This window comes from Equus przewalskii, chromosome 32, assembly GCF_037783145.1.
Source record: "Equus przewalskii isolate Varuska chromosome 32, EquPr2, whole genome shotgun sequence".
Taxonomy (NCBI): Eukaryota; Metazoa; Chordata; class Mammalia; order Perissodactyla; family Equidae; genus Equus; species Equus przewalskii.
In genome coordinates, this window is record NC_091862.1 from 9,038,627 (window position 1) to 9,051,638 (window position 13,012).

The following is a 13,012-nucleotide window of genomic DNA, read 5'->3' on the forward strand; positions in this document are numbered from 1 at the left end:
TCTGACACACTGACAGACACAGCCTAATCGACGCATCCAGTTTATCATCTTATTACTCATGCATGTGGGCATGTGTGTGCATAAAAAGTTATAGAAAAAATGTGGAAGGACTCGCTCTGTATCCATCACCATCCTGCCATTGGAACTGGACAATCTGAAGAGAATTTGATAAAGGGACTCCTTTCAAAGGTGCGAGGAAACTGCTGATTAAACTATAAAACAACGTCCATTGTAAATAAGTCCTAATTTTGGAGAAGTTACAATAGGGAAAAATTTAGCGTCAATGAAATATATTATGTTCTGAGATATGGAGACAGAATAGGATAAAGATATTGATTCTTCCCAAATTAACGTATGGGTTTAATATATTTCTGATGGGACTGTAAATTGTTGTAACCTATCCAGATATCCTAAACATATTTCTACATATTATTAACTTATATCAAGAGACTTAAAATGTTGACTGTTATTCAGTTTCTATTAATCTATTTTAGGAAATAATCAGATTCATGCAAAAAGATGTCCATCCTATCATTATTTACATCATTTGCAATAGTGGAAAATTACAAACTATCTAAAAGTCCAACAGTAAGGAGATGATGGATGATAGTATAAAATTTGGTACATGTGCACAATTAAATATTTAGCTATTAAAATTCAGTTTACAAATAAGTTTTTGAAAGATGAGAAAATGCTTAAATATAAGGATATAAAATTGTATCTAAGGAAATAAAATTGCATATGCAGAATGATTGCATCTATTTTTAAATATACATAAGAAGAAATAGAAATATATGTACTAAAATATTATCACTAGTTATGTTCTGCAAATACAAAATGTATTTGCCAAAAGAAATCAACAGACATGCTATTAAAACAAAATGAAAGTTAATTTTGAAAAATCTTGAAAGTGGCTTAAGAACTCTGGGAGTCCTGAGACGAAAGTGTCATTCAGAGGCACCGTGACTTAGTAAGGTGTCCCATGGCTAGGCTGGACTACATTCCCCAGAATTCTCTTGCCCAGAAGTTTCTGGTTAGCCTGCGAGAGATGTGGAGGGAGGAAATGAAGTAGCAGCCATTGTGTAGCTCACACGTTGTCCATTAAATGCTGGCTCTCCTCAGTGGTGTGAGGCAGCAACCAGGTCTGCAACTGCTTCTCCCTCCCCGGATCCCCTCCAGCTTCTCTGACTCCTGCGCCAGTTGTGTGTGTCTAGCTGAGTAACAAAGGGCCCCAGCTTTTGCAGGACCCCCACCCCATCGAGGTCAGAGGCAGTGAAAATGGACATCACTTCCAGTGTTTTGCGCTTGGCTTCCAGCTTGCTCTTGGTTTCCAAGACTTTACATCCATCTTTGACTCCCTGCTGCCTGCATTTGAGACTTCAAGCTCCAGCATCCCACAAAGGCAGCAGCTCACAGAGAGACCACCTCGCCAACTCCCAGAATTGCCAAGGGTCAAATCTCTGTAACTACACCCTTAAGATTTATCTGTATCTATATTTACATCTATATCTATATGTCTATGTGTATGTATGTGTGTATATATATATGTATCTATCTATAGATGAATGGCAGATAAATAGCCAGATAGATGATAGATATATAGACAGATAGGGAGATATATTTATCTCCCCTAGTGGTTCTGCTTCTCTGATCAAATCCTGACTGATACAAGGGGCTTGTCAACATTATCATTATCATTGTCACTATCATTGTCACCATTATCTATCATAAAAACATTGGTTTTCTCAGGTCATCCTCTGTGCAAGCTAAAGTCTTTAAAAGGATTCATGTATTTTTTATTGCCTTGATAACTAGCAAAGCAAATATCCTCCCCACATCACAAATAGGAAGAGAAACTGGTACCCAGAATTCCCATAAGGAGCAAGGATCTGACATACCCATCTTTCATTCCAAGAGTTACCATGAAGGAAAGACAAGGAGGTGTAACTAGTTGGAATAAACAACCACCCTTGTTTATCTTGAAGAGGTCAAGGGGCCACCTCAGCTCAGGGCTGGATTAGGGACTCAGTAAATATGAAGCATTTGCGTTCGCAAAAATGAAATCCCTTGAATGTTTTCTTTTTAAAGGGCTGACCTCCCTCTGCTTTGTTGAATAAAACTCATCTGATTGGCTCTAACCAGCCTTGAATTGGAGATTACTTGGCCTTGGGCAAGCTTAGAAGTAAAGCAAGTCAAAGCAATGCATAAAACAAGGGTGTGATTTTTGCAAAGGGTTTTTCTTATTTATTGGTTTAACCAACTTTCTTACTCCCCTGAAGGTCTAAGATGTTAGAGACTTGGTACAAGAAGATACACACATTGCAAGCTTCTGTGAACCCATGAAAGTTTCAGGTGCTCAATGCCATGGGGCTGCCTTCTGCACCTCCGACTTGGCTCCTGTCCCTGTGTTTGCAGTGGGTATGGACTCTGTCCTTGTTTTCTGTACCTCAGCTGGATTTCTCCTTCGACACTCAATCTGCCAAGGGAAGGAGAGATGTAATTCAGTCAACTCAGGGTCTCCCTCTCCTGTCCTTGGAGTTACATCTAAGTTCTAGGAAGCTCAGCGGGTACAGAGTCTTTGGTCCCTGTGTCATCTGTTCACGCGAGTCCGCACTGAGACATCTCATGTTCCTGACCACGCTATCCTTCGTACTGGCAGATCTTCCTGTGACTTCTGTGTCACACTTAGGACAGAGAGACCATTTGGCTGCTCCAGCTCCCCACTGATGAGAGGAGAAGGATGGCAAAGAACCTGAAGATGAAATGTGGGCTAACATGTCTCCAATAATATCCTGCCCCCAGGTGTTATTAAACTTTATTCTATATGTTTTACACCTCCCAAAGAAGATTTGGATTCCCTCCAGGACATCAAAACTCTGCCTTATATCTCTGTACGTCCTTGCTGGTCAGCAGAGTATCCAGTGGTACATTTTTATTGTTGGTAACAATCCCGTGTAGATTGCATATATTTAGGTATGTCTGATGGCTTTCACCATACATGGGACCCATGCCTTAAGTCAGAATTGCCCGGAAACAGCCATATGACGGAGATTCATGTGGAGATGGTGTGTTGATTCTGAAAGCTGTGCTCCCAGGGCTGACTGGGAAGCGAGGAAGGCAAGAACAAGGAGCCCAGCAAAGGCCAGTCTCAAGCTGAAGCCCCACAGAGGGTAGCTGCAACCTGATGGCACAGAGGAACCTGGAGGATAAGTTACTCCTCGGGAGTAACTCCAGGGAGCCGGGGAACTAGGTGTTGGAGCTAAGCTGCTCCCACACAGGCCAAGAGCAGTCCATTAAAAGGGATCAAGGAGCACACAGATGTGGTGAGAAGGGCTCCCAGGGAATCCAAGCAGAGCCTGGGCACTGACCAGCACAGCGCCCCCTACTGACCCAACAGATGAGGCAAGTCCTGCAGGGAAGGGATGCTGTTGCATCCACAACACAGTGGCTGTCCATGCAAGACCAACAGAGCCAAGAGAAGAAAATGTTTAAAAAAACTTCAAACGAGGGTGTGCACCCCTGTGGTTCACTGAGATTTTTCAACATGTAATGTGAGCAATAGTGTAACTTTTTGAGCAATGGCTTCAGGCCAAGAATTTGTCACGTAGAACTGCAGAAATGTCGCACAATGCATATAGTGGTTGTCCAGATACACAAAATGCCAGTTGGCGTGTACCAGGACACACAGTAGAGAACTGGTTTTATCTCAAATTCAATTTACGGTATTTGGAGATATTATGTATATAACATTTATTCATACAGATGTGTTATATAGTTTAAGAAAAAAGGTCCCATAAAAATTCAAGAGTTCTTTTACAGTATTTTGTGTATGGTATTTTTAAAGGAGCACTTATTCTAGAAAACCTGGAAAAGTTGCAAAGGAGATCGTAACTTCTAACTTTGGAGTGGCTTTTTCCTTATTTAGAACAATGGTTCTCAGAGTGTAGGTGAGGTTTGGGACCAGCACATGAGCCCCACCTGAAGCTTGTTAGAAACGCAAGTCCTCAGGCCCCGCCCAGGACCAACTGAGTGAGAAACTCCGGGGGTGGCCCAGCAAGCTGCGTTCACAAGCTTGCAGGGGATTCTGGTGCACACTGAAGTTTCAGAACCGTTGATTTAGAAAACCAAGTACATGAGTTCAAGCTTATGATCTAGAAAAGGAAAAGTGCCCAGGAAAAAGTTCTAATTACTAACTTAGAATTAACTGTTTCAGAAAACTTAGCCTTATCAAGGCAACACACAAGATGAATTTTATTTTCAAAGTGATAAAATGATAAAATTTAATACTTTTCTGATTCCAATAATTTTCGAGTTCATTACTTTAAAACATCAGACAATACAGAAAGGAATGTATAAAGAAGAATGTAGCATGCCCTCAACTCCTACCACTGAGAAAAAATCACAGTTAACATTTTAGCAAATGCCTGTTGTTTCAGATTTTTTGGCATCCAGAGATACATTTTGCATCCATAGATAAAAAGAATCCACAGATTCTTTTTTACAAAGAAATATTGTACTAGAGATATTGTTTTGTAAAGTTTTGCAAAGTTCTTTTTTAATTTAAAAACACATCATGGAGGAGCTGGCCAGGTGGTGTAGCAGTTAAGTTCGCACGTTCCGCTTTGGCAGCTCAGGGTTCACCAGTTCGGATCCCAGGTGTGGACCTACACACCATTTATCAAGCCATGCTGTGGCAGGCATCCCACATATAAAGTAGAGGAAGATGGACACGGATGTTAGCTCAGGGCCAATCTTCCTCTAAAATTAAATTAAATTAAATTAAAATAAATACATCATGGATATCTTTAATGTCAATAGGTAGAGGTCTACTTACATTGTTTTAATGTCTGCATAGTATTCCATTGGAAGAAAAACCATAATGTTTAACTACTGCCTTATTATTGAATATTTAAGTGTTTCCAACATTTCAGTTATAAACAATGCTGCAATGAACATCCTGGTACTAATGCCTCTGTGTGCTTAGTTGAGTGGATACTTTGTAAATCTCCCTCCCAAATTATGTAGTCCTAGTTCCATGTGTAAACTGCCATGCTAGAGCACAAAATATCAGAACCTCTTACTCCTACCAAAGCGTCTTCTCCCCCTAACTTCCCTCCTTCTCTCTCCCCTTCCTTTCCTCTGTTCTCCCCTTCATTCTCCCTCTGTCTCTCTCCTCCCCTTTCTCTCCTGCCCCCATCTCCATCCAACAGAAGCTTCAAGAAGGAGAGGGGACTGCCTTGCCTCCGGTTTCTTTCTCCCTCTTCCTCTCACTCAATGCCAAACCCTAGATTAGACACCTAGGTGCGGGATGCCTTGGGCGGGAAGGGAATGCAAAAATGAAAAAGACTACAGTAAAAACTTCCATTTCTGATGCATCTTCTTGCATTTTCTCTTTGTCTCCTGAAGGGAGATCTGCTTGCCCATCTGGACAAGTAGCCCAGGATTTTTCCCATCCCACCTGAGCCGCAAGGCAGCTCTCATCACTATTCTATCCAGAGCTTAGGGACAGGACTTACAAGGACGCAGACACAGCTACTTCTTCTTTTAGCGTAAATCAAGAAAGAAGAGCGGGAAGTTGAAGAGAGTGGAAGGAGAAGGGAATGAACGGGAGGGGGAAGGAACGGGAGCTGTTCACAGAGGCCCATGTCATTTAGGGGCAGAGAGCAAAACACAGCTGCTGCCCCGGCGCCGCTCATCACCTGGAGCCCCACTATCCTTACTAGTGCTTTATGGAGATACCTGGGCAATTTGCGCTTCCATAAATCCTCAAGGCTTTTTTCTTTACAACCGCAGACAAAATTCTCTTTCTGCTACAGAGGCTACAGGCCGTAATAAATACATCTCCCACAATTTCAGCTCTTAATGTTGCCAGAATCTTTGTGCCAAATTTAATCCAAAAAGATGAAGTTGCAACCGCCTCAGCTACAGATTGTTAAATGTGTTTTCCCTTTGACCGTATCATTGAGATGAGAAAGGTAACTCGCACAGAAATGTCAACACGCACCTGAAATTGGAAAAGAGTTAAGTAAATCACCCTTAAAACAGTGATAAACGGGCCAGCCCAGTGGCGCAGGGGTTAAGTGCATACGTTCTGCTTTGGCGGCCTGGGGTTCGCCGGTTCAGATCCCGGGTGTGGACATGGCACCGCTTGGCAAGCCATGCTGTGGTAGGTGTCCCACGTATAAAGTAGAGGAAGACAGGCACAGATGTGAGATCAGAGCCAGTCTTCCTCAGCAAAAAGAGGAGGATTGGCAGCAGTTAGCTCAGGGCTAACCTTCCTCAAAAAAAAAAAGACAAAAAAAAGTGATAAAAATTATCCACATATTTTCCATTCTGCTGTGTCACTTGCACTAATAAATACCAAAAAAAAAAAAAAGAGAGAGAGAGAAAAGAATTGTACAACTTTCCAGTAAACTTGCTAGGGCTCGTAAAAGTAAAATTTTAAGTCACCTGAGAAGGAATGTGAGACTGACTAAAAATACTAATAATGTGGTCCCATGCTTTCTGTAATAATGTCAGATTAGCTAATTGGTGGCCTCATCTGCTGCCTCTCCTCCTTGCAACCCACCAGGCACCACATCAGCCCCCGTCCCGCATGCCAGACGCCTGGTGCTCTGTGCGGCTGCTCAGGACAGCAGACCTGTCCTCACCTCTTCGGTCACTGGCACCAGCTTGCAGAGTCACCTTGCCTGTGCGGCCTGCTGATGGCCTCTGTCCACCGCAGGGGCCCACTGCACGCCACCCTTGGCTTTACTCAACTCTGACACCGGCTTGTGGGGGCTGTATAATCCCCTGCCTGGGCATCCAGACTCTGAATCCCGTGAGGGTGGGGACAGTGTCTTCATCCTTGCTCTTTGGGTGTGGAGGAGATTCTCGAAAAATCCTCAAGCCCTTGGCACACACCCTTCATGATGTGACTTTGCAGCTCCTCCCTGCCCCCCTACAGAGGTGGAATCTACTCCCCACCCCCCTTGAAGCTAGACTTGGCCATGTCACGTCTTGGCCAATGGGACATCAGCAATGGTGACTGGTCCTGTGAGAAGGAGCCCAGGCCAGCCTGCCTGAGAACAGAGGACGAGGGATGACGTCATCCAACTCTCAACCCTGGCCCAAATGGCCTAGCCCACACAGAGTGGTAAGAAACAATAAAATGCCCCTGTTTGGGAATGAATGAATGATTTACATGTGAAAAGACCAGAGACTGTCTTAGTTTTCACAAACTCTGTAACCATTGCTTACGCATTTCCTTATGTTACAGATACAGGACCTCTATCTGGAGGCCGTGGAGATGCAGGGCCACACCTGCAGAGGACACTGGCTGGATTTACAGCTACCCAGCCTGGAATTAGGAAACACCACACCCCTGGGTTGGAGATTTGGGTTGGAGTCACATAATCTCTGAGAGTCCAAACTGATTCAGAAATACTCCAGTGGGGACGTTTGGGGTCCCCCATGGAGCACGTCTGCCTAAAAAAGCCAAACTCTACCCAGAGCTGCTCCTCTCCCTGCAGTGGCTGGAAGCCAGTCACTCCTCCCATGAGCGTGCAAATGCATGTCTGTGTGCACACGCAGGCACACACACATGTGCACGCACTGGTACACACCTGTGCATGCACATTCATGCATGCACACACACTTCTGTGGTAGCAGTGTTTTGGGCACATGCAGCCCTACCGGTGACAAGGGCCACTGGCCAACCACAGTGGGAGCTCGCTGCTGTTTTAGCCGGGCGAACTGGGCTGTGCCAACGGCAGAGAAACTGCTGGTAGAAAGAGACCTTCGACTGCAAGGACCTGGATTCGTCCTGAGCAGCCTCCCACACGCTAAGACCTCGTGAAAGTGTGTTTGTCAGAGACCGAGGCCAGGCTGCCATATTCTCGCGTAAGGACCTGAGGAATGTCCCCAGTCCACTTCTGGAAGACAGGAGTGGAGGCCTAGAGCCCTCGGCAGATGCACCAGAGGTACCAAGGGGAACTGGGCTTCATTCTCGGCTCAGAAAGTTTACTGCTGGGATGCAGAGAAGAAAATCAGTGTTAAGAGACGCCTGGCAGGTGGGACAAAAGGTGGCAGTCTACCACTCACTGGATGCTGTATCTTCCTTCACTATCCTTAATTATTTAGAAATTCCATGTATGTCCTTCCCCCAAATTTAATTATAAGCTGTTCTTTGGTGAGAATCGCATGTTATACTTTTTATGGTGCTGAGACGAGTCCAGTGAACAGTGTGAAATACACTTTGACTTGAATCAGCATGAAAAGGAGTAACATACCCCAATGTCTATTATTTTTGAATGATTATTGATCAGGTCTCCACTGACAGAGTGGAGCAAAGAGCAGAGTTTATATCGAAACAGACTTTTTAGCTCCAGGTGCTGTGTGTGGCACAGTGGAGAGAAGACAGGGCTGCGAGTCTGAAAGCTCAGGCTCCTGTGGGCATATCTGGCTCTGCCACCAGCTACCACGTGATGCTGAGTGAATGAGGTCACTCCTCTGGGCCTCAGTTGCATCATCTCAACGTGCGCAACATCTGGACCACTTTTAAAGGGAAAATTTGCAGGCCTCCACGGTTGGGTTACTTCATTGGTACTGTAATGACACATGTATACACAATTATGAAATAAGGTGTAAACTATTTAGACTCATAGCTCTTAATAGCACCAAAGCACATTTTAAAACATTTTTTAAATAAACAATAACGCTACACGTCAACAGAACTCCACTGGCAAAACTAACGTGAGAGAGTGTCACGTTTCTGGACTACACTGCCTCTCACCTCCACGAGTGGTACTGAGACCACAGGACTTTTGCACAGGGTTTGCTGATACTGTAGTATGCTGCTCGTGGTTCTCAAACTGCAAATCCTGTATTGGTACAGGGACCCTGAACCTCCTGAGGCTCCCTTGGCAATTGAAATAGTAACCCTTCGCACCAGCCTGACTGTAAACACAACATAAACGAGAAAACAGAATTGGAGGGTGGTGCGTGGATAGAAAATGGGCATCTGCGTAACCCAGAATATGCTTGTATTTTAGATTATCACCGAAACTTACACTAATTTTTAATCTTGTAGAGAATTCAGAGGCTTTTCAGAATCCATCACAATCCCTCCAGCTGGAGAAATACTGGAATCAAAAACCTCTAAGGACCCTCCAGGCTTTAACAGTCTGTTCTATTCAAATCTAACCTCAGCGGAACCTCAGAAATATCAAGTGCAGTGCACAGATCCGCCACCAGAGGGAAATAGAGAGCCATCACGGTGAAGATGGGCATGCAAACAGCCTCCCCTCTCCGTTAGCAGAGCAGAGCGTTTGTTGCAGACGCCGTATGTTCCCTTGTTTTCTTCCCGTGGGTCCTAAAGATAAAAGAGTTCAATCCAGCTATGCACGTGGTAGATGTGCAACTAACACGAATTCACTCTTTTATTTAAACAAGAGGGGTTTTCTCTTTATTTATTGAACGAAGTTTAATTGAGTGCCTACTATGTGCAAGAAAAAGACATGCTCCCAAGACTCAAGTTGTCCACAGAATTCGGAATAGACTTCTACCCAAAGTTGAGTTACAGTTCTCAGAGATTCTCTTTCCAAAATTCACTAGTCAGGATCTTCACAGGGCATGTGGCTCTACAGTAGGAGGATAAAAGGATGCACCTCTGAGAATAGCAAAGAGCTGTCGCACCATGGTGGCTATACTGGGACAGAAGGAAACACTTCCAGGGGTCATCTCCGTAGAAAGTCACTCTGTTTTCCAAGCCACTCGTTCGACTAACAAACAATCCTCGAATACCAGCGGTGCACCTAGAATTTGGTAGATTTCTGGTATTGAAAAAAACAAGTCGGGGCCAGCCCCGTGGTCGAGTGGTTAACTTCGCGCGTTCCGCTACGGTGGCCCAGGGTTTCGCTGGTTCGGATCCTGGGTGCAGACATGGCACCGCTCATCAGGCCACATTGAGACGGCGTCCCACATGCCACAACTAGAAGGCCCCACAACTAAAATATACAACTATGTACTGGGGGAATTGGGGGAGAAAAAGCAGAAAGAAAAAAAATAGATTGGCAACCGTTATTAGCTCAGGTGCCGATCTTAAAAAAAAAAGTGAGAGCAGATCCCATTCTCAAAGAACTCTCTAGAAGCTAGGTGAGTAAGCAAAACTGATAGGTGAGAAATGAGAGAAGTAAGTACCAAACAGTGGTGGGGAAAATAAATGAAATAGGAGCCGAGAGGAAGGGAAAGACAGTGCTGTTAATGACGAGTGAAGGGGCCCCTGGGGAAGGTGTAGGAGGAAATGGAGAAAATAATATCTAATACACTCACCTCATAATGGTATAATGCGGCTTTATCAGATATACTTCTCCAACGACTTGAGTTTCCTGAAAAACAGAATCACATCCTCCATGGAAGGGAATTGTCTCCAAGGCCTCATCACACAAAGGTGAAAGACAATAGCTCCTGGGCATTGGGACATCAGGACCCGTGCTTCCAGAGCTGTCCCTCTGCCCTGCCTCACGGCCTCTCCTGCTGTGGCTGGAACTCCAGGGGTGTCCGCGTGGACTGTTGGTGAACCCACTAATGTTTGTCCTGCCCAAGAAGTGCATGATGGTATTATCACCACGGCCACCGCCCTCCCCCGTACTCCCGCACCACATGCCCTGTGCTCCCTGCTGCTCAGCTGAGCACAGCGTAAAAAGTGAAAAGAATGGCCTCCCCCAATTCTTTGGGGGATTGCACTGTCTGCCCCCAAAGCAGCCTCCCCTGGGTCCCAGGTCTCACGAAGCAGCTCCTCTGACCCACCAGCTTCAGCCTGGAACATCTCTGTCTAGAATGGTCCCCGGAGCCATTCTGCTGTTGCCTGCATCCCCCCTCCACCAAGTGCCTCTGCCCAAACCTGTCTCCTCTCCCTCAGCCACAGAATAAAACCTCATCTCCATTTAAGCACGCAGGGAGTCACAAAGTATCTTGTTCCTCTCTACAACCCTGGGAGAAATAGTAGATCCTGGATACTATAAATGAATCTGACCTTGATGGGAGTTTGTGCACCGGGAAAGGAGCCAAGCAAAGAGACTAGGATGAAAAATCGAAATCAATGTTGCATTCACAATCAACGTGTATAGAGTCAGCCTGCTGCAAGAGCGACTTCCAGTGACCTAGTTTATTTTCAAAGTTTTGCATCAAGAGATAAGTCCTGCCCTTTGGGTAGGAAAGTTTGGTAACGTTGAAATGATCAGAAATTATGGTTTTGCTTCTGTAAGCTTGGAATTTTCATTCCCTCATGATCATCCATCCATCCATCCTTTGGAAAAAAGAATGATTGCACACCTACTAAAGATCAGGCGTCCTGCTAGGGCTGGAGCAACAGAGAGATATACAACGCAGTCGCCATCCTAGAAAAACTCCACACGTCGTGGATTGGAGGCAGGCATGTCCACACAAATCATAATTCGACCAAAAGGCTTCACACGTATATGCTTGTGTGTGTGTGTGTGCATGTTTGTGTGCATGAAATAGGCCACCATCAGAGACTCTCAGCTCTCTGTTTTCAGGGTACTGGATATTTTTATTTCACACCACAAGATTAAAGATAACTAGGGGACCTCTAGAGATGGAGATACCTCTCCGTGGGCTCAGATAAGAAGCTTGTAAAGAAAAATAAGAGACCGAAGGACCACACACAAATAGATCATAAATAACAGCATATGGTGCCCAAGGAAGGCCCGAGCAGGGGGTGAGACAAAGGGGTGACAGGGGCTGCCCGTCAAACCTGTCACTTCTTTATTTAGCATTTAGGGGAAGGGGCAAAGGTCATGCTTATCCAAACAGCAAAGGATGCCAAGGAGGAGCTGCCATAAATACCAAAGAAGACAGGGCTCATAAATCAGACCTGGGGAGAGGCAGAGAACCCACGGAAACCAGAATGGCCAACCGCCTGGTTCTCCTGTAGAAAGACGGCCGGGAGCCGATCAGATGGGATGGTGGGGTAGCCAGTTCGGGCTCCTGTAACAAAGTATCACACACTGGGTGACTTAAACAACAGACATTTATTTTCTCGTGATTCAGGAGGCTGGAAGTCTGAGATCAAGGTGTTGACAGGTTTGGTTTCTCCTGACGTTTCTCCTTGGCTTGTAGACTGCCACCAGTGTTGCAAGCAACAGGATATATTGGAGTATATGGTGTTTCCTTTGTGTGTCCTGATCTCTTCTTGCAAGGACTTCAGTCTTATTGGGTTAGGGCCCACTCCATGACCTCATTTTAAGTTAACTCTTGAAAGACCCTCTCTCCAAATACAGCCACATCCTGCAGTACTAGGGGTTAGGACTTCAGCATACAAATTTAGGAGGGGACACAATTCGGCTCATAACAGATGGCAACTGTGACCAACCCCTTTTCCTAGTAAACAAGTATCTCCCTCGGAAGAGCAAGATGCCACCAACGAGACAGTTCGCTTGATAATTGGAAAAAACTGGATAAAGCAACCATCTGACCTATGGAGTTCGGCTCCCAGCAAGGCACAGATTATGGCAGGGAATTCCAGACTCGGTGTCCAGACTAAATAAACGATACCTTTCTTATATCATCCGGGGTGATTTGAATTAATGTAGATGCTGTTATAATTAAGAAAATACGAAATATAAGGGTTATTTTAATTCATAGTAGTTTTGTTATGCAGTACTTTTTTAGCACTTAAACAGCTAAATGTATTTGAATTATCATTCCTGATTTATAACTTTGGGTACATAATGAAAAATCCATCTTTTGTGCTAAAAACATATGTATCCTGTTTATTTTATCTACAGATAGCAAAAGGATTACCATTGCCTTATTAGGGAGCCTTAAAAAATTACTTATTTTTAAATGGTGTCTGAATCTCCATGACTGGCCTTAGCATTATTATGCAAAAGCAAAATTCCCATCTCAGAAGCAGAGAGATATTGACTCAAATAATCCATAACCACTCTATAAATCAAAACTGGAGTGAGTTTATTATGAGCCAGATCTGAGCCCGGGGCCTTCCTTCCCC

At 44.6% G+C, this 13,012-nt stretch overlaps 1 long non-coding RNA gene across 1 annotated transcript; it reads right to left on the reverse strand.

Moving 5' to 3' along the window:
- Positions 1-9,417: 9,417 nt before the first annotated feature.
- LOC139080817 (uncharacterized) lies at positions 9,418-10,893 on the reverse strand. Its single transcript, XR_011535619.1, has 3 exons — positions 10,789-10,893; positions 10,312-10,367; positions 9,418-9,794 (listed from the first exon to the last, which is right to left on the reverse strand). It is a non-coding gene; the product is annotated as an uncharacterized lncRNA (long non-coding RNA).
- Positions 10,894-13,012: the final 2,119 nt, after the last annotated feature.